Consider the following 15,451-nt stretch of genomic DNA (forward strand, 5'->3'; position numbering starts at 1 on the left):
GTTTGATTTCAAATCCCTTTTGACTGCATCATCACTAATAAAGTGGACCATTGTCTGTTACTGAGGACAGCTGGCACAGATTGAGATTTGTCCTTTCTGTTAATCTTTCAGCCTTAAAACAGGTAGCTGTGTGCGCAATGCTGTTGGAAGTTTTCCCAGCCATGTGATAACCCTCACATTGTTCCCAGAGGTTTGGAGAGTGCAGTTGGACTTCATCAAAAGTATTTCAGGACTTGTTCTGACATGATGATTTGCATTTCAGTGTCTGGGAAAGTCTTAGTTGTTGCTATATTGATGTAACCTTTCAGGTTAACTTTTGTAAATGCAATAGTTAAGCCAGTTACTAACTAGAGGTTAACTCAGTTTTATCTGTGATCTGCTTCCTAAAAGGCCTACTCTGTGAATCATTAATATTAAATCTTATGCTCTGAATGATTCTGCTAGCTTTCTAGAAAAAAACCCCAAACAATACCCAACAACCAAAAAAAAAAAAAAAAGGAAATAAACAATCTCAACAGTCCATCCAACTCCCTCATCCACTTAAATTTTCTGGTTTGGTAATTTATAGGAGGTCTACATTTTCCTGCTCATTGTAACTTCCCCATTCTAATGTTATGTGGAGTCTTTGGCTTCTTTTGCATTCTGTATTTCAGAACAGACATACTAATCTTAAGATATTCAAGAGAAGACTTCCTGCTCCACCCTGTGTATCTGTCCTTCCTGAGCCAAGTATGCCTTCTAACAGGATGGAGTATCTCACGAGATGTGTTGTGTCAGTTGAGTTATATTTTTGTTTACTTTCAGAGATTTCCAGCTATCCTTTTTTTATTCCCATAGTTCTTGTGTTAGCTTGCTGAGAAGCAGAAGTTTACAAAGAAGCTTTGGAGATATTCTACTGTTTGCCACTTTCTCCTCCCTGTGACCCTTTAGCTACCCACGCTTGCCACTCATTCCTTTGGAGCTGTGATCTAGGTTGCCATTTGTAAGTCTTGTTATTTTATTAAAGAGGACAGTCTTTGCCTTTAATTTGCTCACTGGTGATTTGAATGACAGTAGAGTTTTAGCCTGCCAGGCTGGGAAGCACAGATGGCACTTCACATGGCTGAGAAAAAGTGGAACTCTGGGGAAAAGAAGCATATGTTCTCCTGGATTTGAGAGAACTAAAAGAGGTCCAGTGCTTGAAGTGTTTTTCCAAATTTTTCCCAGATTTGCACCACATGTGCAATAGTGTAATGCATTAGCAATGTTACTCTAGCATACACAAAACTTTGTAAAGTGAAAAATGTAGGCCTGCAGACACTGAACAACAGTGATGTGTCTTCCAGATATAATGGGATGTGTCAGCTAGGGCCATGTAAATAAAAGGGAGAAATGAGTCAAGTGGTTGGGCCATTGTGTCTTGAAAGAAAGGAGCAGAAAAGAACTTGAGGACACTGCAATAATAGGTTTATTACCTTCTGAGTCACCTGCCTCCTGGCAGGTGGATAGGTTAAAAATGTGTTTATATTTGAGATTTTTTTGTAACTTAATTCTTCATTTGGCCCTTTAATATGTCCATGAAAGAAGTCAGGGGATTGTGCACTGTTGTGTGTACTGCATCAGTTTTGTAGAGTGTTCTGAGTTTGTGCCTTGAGACACCATTAGGTGTCAAAATTTCAATATCACGAAGGACTTTATACCTTAAAGCAACTCTTATATTTTATTCTCTAAAGGATAAGCACTTAATGATAATAAATTTTGTTCCTCATTGTTATTTGTGCTGTTAAAAATAGTGTACTCTTAGAACAAGGTCAAAGTGGCAAAGTACTATGTGACAAAGTAAGACAAGTGGGAGATCTTTGTCTTGTATGCTTATTTTGATGAATATTGAGGAATAATGCTCCCAGATCTGGCTCGATTGAAAGTGGAATTTCATTGACCAACTTCTATGTTCTTCTCAAACCAGTGGTAATCAAACCTTGTTTGAAGGGGAACCTTCTATACCAAACTGAACTGCTGGAAGAATCTTGTGCACTTCTCTGCAAAACAGATTATTCCTGGGAGCTGCTTCTCTGTGCAGTAGAAGTTTATTGATTTGACTTTGTACCTTGCATATGCCAGCTTTTTTAGCTCTTAGCAGTAAGGAATCTGAAGAAAAAAAGCAACAAAACCAAACCCCAATCCATTATATGATGTATATAGAAAACCCTATATGATTTTTTAATATATACATGAAAAAGATTAGCTTTATTTCTGTCTCCATGAGATGTTTTTCTTTCCATATTTGTTTAAGGAAATTTGCTTAGTACCAGCAATTAGCAGTGCTACCAGGCAGATGGATTGATTTGGTATAGGAGAAATGAAATTCAGTTTTTCAGTTATATACTTACTTCTCCATTAGAAACATACATTATCTCTTAAAACTGGAAAAATCATTTTCTGAGCCTCACTTGGGCTTACAGAAGGAATAATTTTCCATTTATTTTTCTTTACCAATTTACTGATTTTGTTTGTTTGTTGGAAGTGGTTTTGTTGTGTTTAAGTGTTTTAAGTTGTTTAAAATAGATTCTTTTCATGCAATGTTCTCCCTAACGTAGGCTCAGTCACTTCTCTTGAAACTTAAAACTGTAGAGCTGGCAGTGGAAAATGCGGGTGACTTTACAAAAAAGCTGGTCTGTGTGCTTCAGAAATGGCTTGTACTAGAGAAGATAGGATTATCACTCTTAGGAGTAGATTTATGTGTTTGGAGTAATAGAAAATGTTGAATAAATAAAAAATAGGTTGCAAATTCACATACTTGAGCACTGGCGAGAACTCCGGATAGACCCAGACTGATGATCAGAGGCAGATTGCTATTGTATGACCCAGCTCCTGATCTGCTTCCTTCTCAGATGATGTGACTTGGTGAGGGTAACATGATTCTAAACCACACCAGCTGGTTTCTAGCTTTTAAAAACAGATTGTTATGACCAGCCAATAAAGCATTTGTTGATTTACATTTAGACTGGCATTAGCTCTGATCACAGTCACACTCAGAAAAGAGCAAGTCATTTGGATAAGAAAGAGCTGGTAGTGTGGTTAAGCTGAGCTTGCCTTCTTAGAGGAGAAAGAAAGCATTTGGCAAGTAGGACCTAGGAAGAAATAACAATAGTCTTTATTGGGTGTGAGGGCATATATGGGAGAGAAACATCTGAAAATAAATATATCTGAAGGATAAATTTATGAACAAATATTGTTTGAAAATCAGAAGATGAGGTCTAGTCCCAGAAATGGAGAGAAAAAAACTCAGTGGTTCAAGATGATCTTTTATATATTTATCTAAGAATACTGTGTAAGATGATAAGGTTGATTCTGGACTCAGAAATTAAAAAGGAAAATTTGGGATTTCTTGGTAGTAGAATAAAAGAAATCTCTGCGAAAGAGGGTAGAAGAGATAAGGAAATATTTGATTGTTATTTGTCATAAAGTTTTCAGTGTTCTTTTCAAATTCTGATCTGTTCCTCAGATCTACCACTGGTATCCTGTCCATATCCAAAGGGAATGTTTATTGTTCTTATTTTTTTGCTTCTTAGTGAATAGTTTATCTTCTTCTGAAGCAGAGACAATTTTCATTCTCTAAAGGTGGAATTTTGAGTGGTATTGGGAAAGTAGGCCTGGCATATGGGTCTAGTGTGTGTGTTGAGAATTAAATCAGTTTGCCCTAGTCAAATGGAGAAAGAATGGGAGAAGTGTTTCCTTTTTTTTTTCTCCTTGCTGCAATTCCTAAGGTGATGTAAGTATTTTCATCTGACATTTCTGTAGTTACAGTCACTAAAGCGTGTCATCCTTGAACTCCTTGAACCTTGCTCTTGTGCTTTCAAATTCTGTGTCTTTTCAAAATGCAACTTAAATTACATGAAAAGTGTAGATGAAATGTTTTGGACTTGGTTTTGGTTGTAATGCAGGAGACTGGATTGAGCACTGCAGATGTTATTGAATCCTTTATAAGGATATATATATATTTTAATAGATGAATTAAAAAAAAGAAAAAAGGTAATGACTAGTCTTTGTACACCCAGCTATTCAAAGTCAGAACTGGGCATATAACTAAAATTTTCTATCCATTAGGTCACTTCATGACCTTTATCTCCAAAAAGATCTGCGTAAGGATCTTATCTGGAAGGAGCTACTGTCTAACTGGTGATATTTGTAAATACTCTTGAGGTGATTGAAACAGAAATGCAAAGATTTTTTAAAATACTTTCAATTTTTACATTATGAATAGAATTCTAATCGTAGGGATTTATTAGCAATACTGGGCTGTAAAATTGTAAACTTTTTGGTAGTTTTGAATGTGTCAGAATAGATTGGCTGTTTTAAGATAATCATAGTTTATGTAAAGCGACTGTATTCTTTTTATGGAACTGTGGGAAAAAACCCAAAGAGCTTTATTTCTGTTCTATTAGTAATGTAGGGCATGGTGATTTGCCCAGCCTGGTAGGAGTGGAAGGTCTTCTGGTACTGCTTGCAATTCTGTTGCTTACAAATAAATCAGCTTGTAAATTTAGCAATAGTTCTTTTCATTATATGAAATGTTTCCTATGTGAATGTTTCCACTTCATGTTTACCATGAGCCAATCTGTCTAAATATATTTTTCAATATGTATGGCTCATATAATGTCCTACCTTCTATGTGTTAATGAGGTTGGGAATATAAACTTGTAAGAAAATACATCAAAATGCTTCATACAAAAGAGTAAACATAATTCTAGGCCATGCTCTAATGTGTTCCCTGTAGGGCTACCTCTTGCAGCATGTGGACTCTGAATTTTGTTCTGCTTGGCTTCTTGAGTCACCTTCAGCTGAAAGTTTCACCTCTCAATTTTTGTAAAGCACACAGTGTAGCTGATTTGATGAGAGCTACAATAAAAGAATGAGTTTATTTTTTCTGATTTTGCTTTCTGGAGCAACTGGGTTGTATTTTTTGGTTTGAGTTTCTGAGATACTTTATCACAGCAAAAGCTATAACCTTTTAATTGAGTGCCTTAGCCAAAGTATACCCAGACTATCAATCTCAAATAGAAGTGAAAATAGGCTACCTGTTTCCCTCAGGCTTTCCATTTTTGGAAGTTCACTTTGTAGGTGCTGATTGCTTTAAATAATTTATTACATGAACAAGAAAACACAGAATTCAGATATGGTTTTTATCACTGTTGCTGCTTTTGAGAGCTTTAGAGTTGCCAGTTCATCTTTAACAGTACAGCTGCTGAAGCTTCTCTTTGAAATAGAAATCACTTAATTTTCATTCAAAAATAAGACTAATTTGGCAGAATTTTCATTGCATTAAAAGTCAGTTATCTGAAACATTTATAATTTTTTTCCTTTGTTCCTGTTCTTGGTACTATTGTTGCTTTAATTGGTTTCCTGTTTATTTTTTTTTTCTTTCTTTCTTTCATTCCTTTTCTTGAAGTCAGGTTCACAAATAAGCTTTTTCAACAGCCAATTTCTTGCTGTTTCAGCGTCTGATAGAGCAACTTTTGATTGCTTTTCTGTTAAATGGCCAGGAATCAATGTTTAGTTCAGTAGTGTACTGCTATTCTGAATTAGTGAGATAACTGTTAGGAAATGATGTACTAACTCCATGCCTTGGTAACCCCAAAGTAAGATTTTGTTTAAAACAGTTTTTTCTTCACTGAAAGAGTAGTCAAGCACTCTAACAGGCTGCCCAGGGAAGTTGTTGAGCCTCTATCCCTGGGTGAATTTAAAAGGTATGTAGGTGTGGCTCTAAAGGACATGGTTTAGTGGTGGACTTGGCAGGGGTAGGTTTATGGCTGGACTTGATGATCTTCAAGGTCTTTTCTAACCTAAATGATTCTGTGATAAAAACTGATGATCTTTTCCTCTTCTACTTTCAGGGACTTGCCTATGCTTCAAAATGAAAGTGAGGAAGAAGAATCCCCAAAAGTATTAATTTGAACAATAATTATTGCTTGTAAGTAAGTACTTCTCATTCTTTGTAATGTTGCCTTCACAATTGAAAACTGCTCTTCTGTTGATAAGTCAGCTGAGAAGAGGAAACTTTGCAAAAGAGAGGTGATCACTGACAAAATGGGTCAATCAGATATCTGTTTCACCTTTCCTTTCTCCTTACACCTATTTCTCTCCCTTCTCTTTGCCTCTCATCTCTAAAAACAGAAATTCTTTGGTAGGTTCATTATGTACCCTCTGTCTTATGTACAAAACCCTGTATTTCTCTGGCAGTATTTCTGGGCCCTTTCCATCTGTATTTCAGATATTACATGTATTTCTCAGAGGTAAGCTGGTCTGCTGCAGAGGCTGGGAACAGGCCCTACTCCATGGAGTTTTTCAAGAGTTATAAGCAACTAAGCTGTTTTGGGTGGAAAGTATTGTGTGCCCTGGGATATCCCAGATCCAATGCTTCCGATTCTTATGGTTTTGAAGGTCTGGGCAAGTACCATAATAGTAATGTTTGAGGAAACTTTTTTAAAATTCAAATAAAACTTAGCAGAAAGGTAACTCTCTTCATTTCCAGAAGAATGCATAAAGAGTGAACTTCATTGAAACATGAATCCAGGTGTGAAAACCAAGCATATTATGACATTATTCTTTTTTTGATGCAACTGTAGAAAATACTGTTATGATCAGTATTCTTAACTATGATAAGAAGGTTGTGAAAATTTCTTAAACTTCCACAACTGAACAAATTAGACTAAGAGTTCAAGCAAATTTATTGCAGATTTGATGCTTTTACAGTTCACCCAACTTCACTAGTGTTTGTCAACTGGCAACATCTAAAGTGCTCTCCATTATTTTGATTTATATTGTGCACTTATAACTTTAGAAGTACTGTGGTATTGTAATGGTTTAATGAATGGTTTATTAAAAAAAAGAAGTGTGATTCCAAATAATGTTCTAGGAACCTTCTGGCCAGGCCAGAACAAAGAATAATGGTGATAGCTTTCCAAGTGTCCACATAGGTGTCTTGAAACTGAGTTAGCTGCATTGACTGCTTCCTGTTGGTGAGAGGACTTGATTCCATTTCCTGAACCCAGCTTTCTTCTCAGACTCCTACTGAAACGAGTTAACTGATTTACCTCACAAATCCAGAGGAAAGGTTTTGGTTCTTGGCTTTTGGAATGGATCAGCTCAGACGACTGTTCAAAGAAGGGTCCAAATGGTGCAGAAGAGAGACTGGAGAGAGTGCAGGAGAGAGACTCTGCAGGCAGGAGCAAAGTGTAGCAGTGTAACCTGTCCCTTCAGACAGCTGCCAGTCAGTGGATTTGCCCAGCAGTTTGTGGTAATGCTCTCTTGGAGTTGTTAGCCTGGGAATACATGATTTGACCTTGGAGAAAAACAGGCTTCTGTGGAAACTTCAGACTAGAAGTGGCTAATTTTGCCAGATCCTTCCTAGCCATTGCAGTTAGTCAGAATGGTTTATTGATATGGAGTAGAAACAATGATTGAGAAGGAAAAAATCTTAGTAGGTAACTAGGAAATCTGTAACAGTCTTTCCCCCACCCCACCCTCCAACTCTCCAGCCCCATGTGTAGTATCTGTCTGCTGCAGGCTCTGAAAATCAATGAAAGGTATAAGAACTTTCATGACATCTCAAAACCCCACTTGTCGTCAGAATTGGTTGGTCCTTTGTACATGATGTTATGTAATAGAACAATTTGTATCTTGATTTGAAGTTTTGTAAATTAAAATCTGTTTCCTTGTGAGAGCTTGCTTGCAGGCATGTATGCGTATATAATTACTTACTTTTGTAGTTCCTGTTGTTCTGTGTTCACACTAACTTGCTTTGTCTGGAAGCTGTGGTGATGGTATGACTGTCTTTAGCAGAGATGTGTTCCTTCCTTTAGCAAGAAAGAGGCACAGTGGTTGAGAACTGCATGAAACCTCTTCTTACCTTTTCTGTTTAGATTGTGTGGGAGGGTAATTAAAGGGATTTGTGCAGGTTTATAAACTGCAGTGCCTGGAGCTATAGTTAAGCCAGTGGTTTGGTATATGCATTGCTCAACTACTGAGGGAGGTTGAGCAGTGGAGGAAAGTGATTTGGGCTCAGTGTCTAGGTAAGATCTAGGTAGTGTTGGTGGGTTGAGACAAGTAACTGAGCACTACAGTGAGGTGATATCTTCCCCATATTACTTGATTATGCAATGCATGGATTGTGTTGGATTCCTGCTTCCGGTCAGATTTTGTAACAAGCTGTATTTGGAATTATTTTCTGCTATCACAGTATGGCTTGGGGAAACTGTATTATCATCCACATACTTATTTGATATTGTTTTCTGATTCTTTTCAGATATAAAAATGTTTCCATGGTAGCCTTTCCTTTTTTTTTCCAAATCATATTTCACACTTAGTCTAATCCATTCCAATCCATCTATGAACTGCTGTTCTGTAGTTTGTTGAGAAATAAAGATAAGATCAACATTTTTTATTGGATTCTAAAACACTTTCTTATCCTTTCTAGGATATTCTGTAAGTTGGATTAATCTGCAATAGGCTTTTCAAGATAAACTAATCTCTGGAAAAGGCCTGTATATCTTCAGTTTTATTTATTATCAGGGCACCTAAAATCTCGGATACATATTCTCTATTTCTACATATCTAAATAGATAAGTGTATGATTCCTGATGGAAAATACCTTTTCAGGAGGGTATGTTGCTGATTTAGCCCTGCCATTTTATCAGGACTGTCCCTCTGTGGTTCTGGAGTATCTATGATCTTACTTGCTACTTTCCCTCTTGCCTAAGGATCAGCAAAGTCTGTTTCTTGTTCTAACGTTTGGCTTCAGTGTGCTCTTCTATCCTGGTAGGCATTTAGCTTGGATTCTTCTTTGAAAGATTGCTTCCTGTTCCTCTGTCTCTCTGAACTGTATTCTTTATTAAAAGTGTGTTCTAGATAAGTAATTTCTGATGCAGAGGCACAAACAACAGTCTTTTATGTTTTTCTTTTCAAGAAAAGAGGATGCTAATGGATCCATTGACACACATGTTTACTGCAGTGAAAATGATACCAGGCTGAGACACTGCAGAGAGGTTGGAAGATTGGAGGAGAATTTAACATGAAGCAAGAAATTAGAATGAGCAGGGGAAAATGGGATTCAAGCCATTAAGGGCAAACTTAAAATCCTACTTTTAAATTAAAGAAAAAGAGAACAGGAGTCCAGGATAAGGAATGGCTAAGAGTTCTAAAGAAAGAAATTGAGGGTTAAGAGCTACCTTAAATCAAGAGTATCATGCACAAAAAGTAGTTCTGAGAATGTAACATCACACCAGGATGAGCAAATGAAAGTGCTGTCATTCAGGACTGTAAAATTTATGTAGGTCTCTCTACACAACCTAGGATAGAAATGGAGTCAGCTAGGTCATTGTGTCCAGTTTGGAACCATGCACTTAATGCATGCCAAGAAATCAAAATTATCTTGCCAAATTGGAGAGTCCAGGAGAAAATAGTGTTGAAAATATAACGCTTGATCCAAGACCTGCGAGGAGAGGTTGAAAATAATAAGAGGCTGATTAAGGAGCAAAATTTCCCCTCCCCGCCCCCCCCTTAATTGTCTATCTCTTTTGTGAATGAAGCATAGGGAGAACAGCTTTTTGCAAATGATGCTGAGAAGGAGCATAAGGTCTTTCTGCATATTGCAGTGTTTCTTATTTCATTTTTTTTAGCTTAAATACTTCTTTCAATGGACCAACTAACATTTTATCTCAAATGCCTTTAAGTTTAAACTTAAATAGTCCAAATCTAAAACATCAACTGAAAATTTGGAAAAAAAAAAACTAGGCATGATAACCTGGTGGGTATCATTTGGCTCTAAATTAGTACTATTTTTACAGTGCCCAAAAAGACAAATTTCAAATACCACTGGTAGTCTGTACCTTTTAAAATTTCTAGGATTAGTCTGTTACATGAAACTAAACTTTTATAATGCCAAATTGTTTACTGGGACAAGATCAGAGGAAATAGCCAGGCAAGAAGTTTCCTGCTTCACAAGTTCTTTCAGTTAAATAGGTGAGGATGTACATCACAGGGTTTTTAAAGTTTTGTTCTTAGTATGAAATACAGAGAGAGAGTGTAGGTGTGGTAAATGTATCTGTGAGTTATGAATTTTTATTTAATGTTACAATTTTTAGATGAAATGGTAGAGGGGGTGATAGTCTTGCACACTTTTTGTGTTGAGTGAAAGAAATTGTAGTTTGTAGAGAAGAACAAGATGAGGATAAATGTCAAGGTGACATCTACAGTATAGAAAAATTCTGCAGTTGTTTTGGCTTTGCTCTTTTTTTAATAATGTAATTATACTACACTGATAATTTAGTACTTTGTAGTTTGGATTATATTAAATAGTGGCTAATAAACACATCTGAAATTGGCAGATCCTGTTAGCATAAGAAAATCTTCATTTAATTGTTTTTGCACTTCAGTCTTGGTGGGGTTTTTTTGTTACTTCTTTTGTTCTTAAACAAATGTTGAAATAAGCCAAGTCTAAGGGGAATGAGAAAAATTAGGTGTTTGCTAGTATATGGAAAAAAATCTAATTAAGACAGAGGTTAATTGTAGGGTGATTCACTTGAAACTGATCCTAATGATACTGTCTTAATCAGATTGATTTTGCCTAAGCATATTTGTCGTAACTCATGTTAACTGTATTAAAATTGGTTAATGAATCCAAAAACCTGTCAGTAAGGAGGGAACTTTCAAACTCTAAGGAAGGCTCCCTCATTGCTACCTGGCAGGAGGTTCTTGGTCATTGGCTTTAGCTCTTGGGAAGAATACCTTGTTCCTAATAAATGTCTAAATTTGATAGAAAGAGATCACTAACTGTTAAATTGCTTGGCAAGTTGAACTGGAAAGTATTTGGCTAGAACCAAATGGGTGATCTCAGGTCTAGAGACCAATATTGTAGATTGCACTTATGGATTAGAGACAATGGTTTTGAATAACACAAGCAGTAGAAGGGATGCAGGGGAGGTTTTATTAATTGCTGTGTACAATATTAATGGGCTGTGCTGAGTGTATAATGGCTAGTTTGGGGTTCCTAAGATTAGTCAGAAATAGTCTTAAGAGGTTTAGAAGAGAGCTGTAAAAATTCAGGTTCTGGGAAAATATATCTCATTTTAGAGATTTAAGAAGCTTGTTCTTTTAAAGTGTTACTTGAGCAGTTTTGAAGATCTGAACTTTAATCCTAAATGCAAATGCATTGGTGAGACCTGAAAACAGACATTTAGTAACTAGGTAGTTGAGCAGTTTATCTGGGAATCATTTGTTCTCTCTCATTCTCTCTTTCAGTGTGTTTGAACCTCATAGATGGTTTTATTAAAATGTGTGCCTTTTCTTGGAGAACATGTATGGTCCTGATGCAAGAAATAGGAGAAAGTGTGTGACCATTGGATCACAAAGCAAAGATGGTAGTCATGATGTATTAGTGTGCAGCAAGACAGTATAGCAGAGTATACACATTAGATGGAAAGAAAGCATTGCCATTGGCCTTGCAGATGGAGATGAGACCTCATGTTGCGGCTCGGGAAACTAAGGTAGTACAGACTACTATGGAGCAATCCCAGTCCAATTCCTGGTGCTGTATTGCCCTCTGGGGGCAGCCATTAATATACCCTTACCCAAGTCAGCATGTTACTGGTAACATTTTTGTCACAAATATTATGTAAAATACACAACATGTCACAGTAACAGGAATATAAATCTGTGAAATCCATCATTGTCTCAAGGCATTACCAGCTCCTTTTCTGCCAGCCAAATGCATTTTCAGGCATCGTATTGCATCTTCTTATGCAGTAGTTGTATTACTCCTTTCTCCTTTCTAGATGGTGTATAGATTTTTCACCTGTTGAGCTAATGGTAGAATCCTTCTGAATGAATGTTGGCTTTGCAATTCTTCCACTGAACATGTTCCTTTCCAGGAAATATACTAATGTTCTTCACAAAGAAAGACTGCTTTTTGCACCTTCCTTCCCAACCATATTAATATGGTGGTGTTCTTTTTTTTTTTTTTTTTTTAACCATGGAAAAGTACTCCTTTCCCCTGTAAGCTTTAAGATTGGCTTAGGAAGACAGAACTACTGTATATCTCTTCTCTTGATTCATCACAGTGTAGAAATTCCCTTGTGTTAAACATGCTTTTTCTGCATGTTACAGTTGCAGCGCTGGGCAAAGGTCATGTTTCTAGTGTCTCTAAATGAGAATAGCTATTTATGTTATATTTCCCTTCAAGCAGATAGTAGTCTGGAATTGCAAGCTTCTGGAGGACAATCTTTCATTTTGCACTGTTGTCAAATGACTTTGATTGTGTCATCAGTATTATGTGCAGTTGTGTTTGGCATGAGCATAGTCTGAAGGGTGCAAGGAAATTGCTGATTGTCCTGTAAGAGTGAGTGAACCCACAACTCTGTGCTTTTCTCACAGACCCGAAAGCACCATTCAGCACTGTGCAGGTGGTCAGTGAACAAACACTTGCAGCAGTTGATAGTTTTTGTGCACCATCTGTGTCATGCATCCTTTCTTCTTGATTATCTTCATTTCAATGTGTTTTGGTTCTTGCTGAAGTAAAAAAGATACAGAAAAATTATGTATGCTATTGTTACATGTTCATAACAGTCCTCTGAGAAGAATTCATGTATCTTCTGGAGAGTGGCTGAATGAAAACTGGTGTGATGAGCCACATGTATTTCATAAAGGGGACACTAAAAAGCCACTAATGAAGTTGTGGAAGTGGACTCTTGAGTCCTCGTAATTTCCTGAATGCTGTGATTAGCATCCCACAGAGCATTGTAAAACAGTTCATTAATCATAGTCAGTGACAAAGAAGGCTCTGGAATGTCAGCTGTATTGTGCACCTTTCTGTGGTTACAAGATCTTGTGAACAGGGGCCAGAATATTTATGAAAACAAGTGTATGTGTGCTGTGATGGGCCACTCTTAGCAGCAGTATGACAATTAATGCATTCTGGAATAAACGGAATAAAGCTTCTTCTAGTGTATCAATGCTATTAGAATTTGTTCTTAAGTTATTTTGCTAAAAATATTTTATGATCTTTATGTTTTTCTGTTACTAAACCATTTCTATTTTAAATGAACGTTCATATTAAAAATGCTTGCACTAATTTTGTCCCACTGTTTCCATTCAAGCAATTTATCTAGTTGTATTCAGTTTGCTGATCTACATGTTTTCTTATTATTTTATAATGTTTTATCCTAGTGTTCCAGGTATTCCAAAAAGCTAATTTACATATACCTGGAATCTCTGTTTTTCAATTAGTAATTGTTGCTGTCAACTAATATGTATTTCTTAAAATGTGTTCTGATGTAAAATGATCTGCATGATGAATCTGAGTTACTAAGCTCCACTGGATGGGAAAAATTAATGCAGATATTTTTGGAAGTTATTTTGCAAAAACTGAAAATTGAACAATCATTCTACATCAGTGCTACATTGTTTATTTGAAATGGTATATTTCTGAAAACTGTTCTAAAACATACACTTGAAGTCAAAAGTCACTAAATCAGAAGTATTCCACCGATCCCCGAGATTTTTCAGCTAGCAGCTTGTATTTAGTTTTGGCTCTTTAGTCCAATAGCAATATTCCAGAGAGTGTTGTTAGGATGTGATCAGTGAAAAATAATCTCTGAGTTTGGGAGAATTTTACAGCAGCCTATATTAGAGTGTGCTGATGTTTTGGTATCTCACTAGAGCAGGGAGCATAGCTTGAAGCAAGGTCAAGAAAATGGATAACTCTGTTCAGAAAACTAGGGGAATGTAGTTCATGCATTCTGAAGACTTCAGAGGGTATTTTAACACAAGCTTTCCACCTTTTGTTCAGCTTTTTTTCTTCCACATGCCTTTTTGGAGCACTGATCTTTCAGTCTTGAACTCTGTAAATCCCTTGAATTTGGCAGAACTTGAGGGTTTTTCCATTTCTCTTCTATTGCTTATTGCCTACTTTTCATTTATTCCTTTGCATCAACTTTTTCATAATTGAATAACTAACTGTTGTAAACATGTCATCTAGAGACGGAGTGGATGGCAGAGAGAATGGGATCTTTTACTAATGTGTGCCAAATATAATGAGTAGGTTTTGTGTGCTTTCCTAAAAATATATGGATTTTCTTCAGATCTCTGTGCATTGAGACTCAAATCTCTTCTGTAAAGAAGTCTCAGAAAAATTAATTGATAGCTTGATACAGAAAATAATCAGAACTTTGATGCAATTCAGTACTCCTGTGCATGTATGTGCTCTTTCCATGTAGTTGCTAAGTAATGGCCAACTACTTCTGTTGCTGTCTTGTATTTCAACAGTATTTTAAACTCTGCCATTTCTTTAGACGTGTTAGGAGCATGTATCCATATGCACACAGAAAATAATTTTTTAATTTTTTTTTATCTCTGCCCTTTTTAGCAGTCATAGTATGAAGAAATATTTTTTTTCTGTTTTGTTCACATCTACCGTACTTTTTTAAAATGTTGAAATTTATTCTGGTACTCTGCTTAAGGATGTAACTTTTTTTGGTCTAATTCCTGGCCTGTTGTGATGAGTAATCAAATGTTTCTTTCATCTAGTAAGATTGTTGTGTTTATGAATTGATTATCTTTCTTCAGCTGCTAAATTTCTCAGTTCTGTTTCTCAGAGTGTTCAGTGTTCTTCAAGGCAAGAAGAATTTTACCTTTTGTTTTCCTCTTTTCCTGTGGCCCAGTCCATGCAGTCAAATTGTGGAGAGGATTCTAGATTTTTTTGCCATGTGAGCATATTTTTATCTTTCTCCACCTGTCATTTAATTAGACAAGATTAAGGAATGAAGTATAAAAATGCATTTTTCCTAAGCAAACAGGGAAGACAAATTATTTCATAACAAGCTAATAACCAGAAAATTAATAAAATGTTGTGGGGTTTTTTAATATCAAATATATTATTTTTGGAATGATTTGGATGAACTTGTTAAAAAATGTTTGTGGGAGCATAATGTTTTTCTTTATTTATTGTCAGAATTGATTCCCATTCCCTCATTTTCTTGTTGATACATCTCCTCAAACATTTTAAAATAATGATTCTCATTTCTAGAAAGCTCAGAACTGTAAGTTAAGAATGTTTTGGCGGTGTGTGATTGTAATGATATATCCATTTTCATGCCTTTTTATTGGTATCCTAACATTCAGTGTGTTTGATCTATAATCTTTTTGGTCAAGCAGAGAAAATCTGAGAGAATGGGGCAGGAGAGAAGAGTCCGCTCAACACTTAAAACATTAAAATGTCCCAAACCAACAAACAATCAAACTAACAAAAAACAAAAAAAACAAAGAACAAACAAACAAACAAAAAAACCCAAAAAAAAGAGGAAAAAAGAAAAAAATTAAAACAAAAAAATAAAAACCTTAGCCAGACTGTTCCAAAAGTCTGTATTGCATGTGAGAAACCTTTCTCAACAGCACTGCAAAATGGTCGCCCACATTGCTC

At 36.1% G+C, this 15,451-nt stretch overlaps 1 protein-coding gene across 4 annotated transcripts in view; it reads left to right on the forward strand.

Annotated features, from left to right (window-relative positions):
• The window catches only part of FUT8 (fucosyltransferase 8), a 97,975-nt gene that overhangs the window by 15,858 nt on the left and 66,666 nt on the right, over positions 1-15,451 (forward strand). For 3 of the 4 annotated variants that reach the window (XM_053946275.1, XM_053946279.1, XM_053946276.1), the window contains exon 2: positions 5,874-5,950. The gene's annotated coding sequence lies outside the window, so the exon portion shown is untranslated. Of the gene's footprint in view, positions 1-5,873; positions 5,955-15,451 lie in introns of all 4 variants that reach the window. The other variant, XM_053946277.1, reaches the window with a different exon arrangement.

The sequence above is a fragment of the Vidua chalybeata genome, chromosome 6 (genome assembly GCF_026979565.1).
Source record: "Vidua chalybeata isolate OUT-0048 chromosome 6, bVidCha1 merged haplotype, whole genome shotgun sequence".
Classification (NCBI taxonomy): Eukaryota; Metazoa; Chordata; class Aves; order Passeriformes; family Viduidae; genus Vidua; species Vidua chalybeata.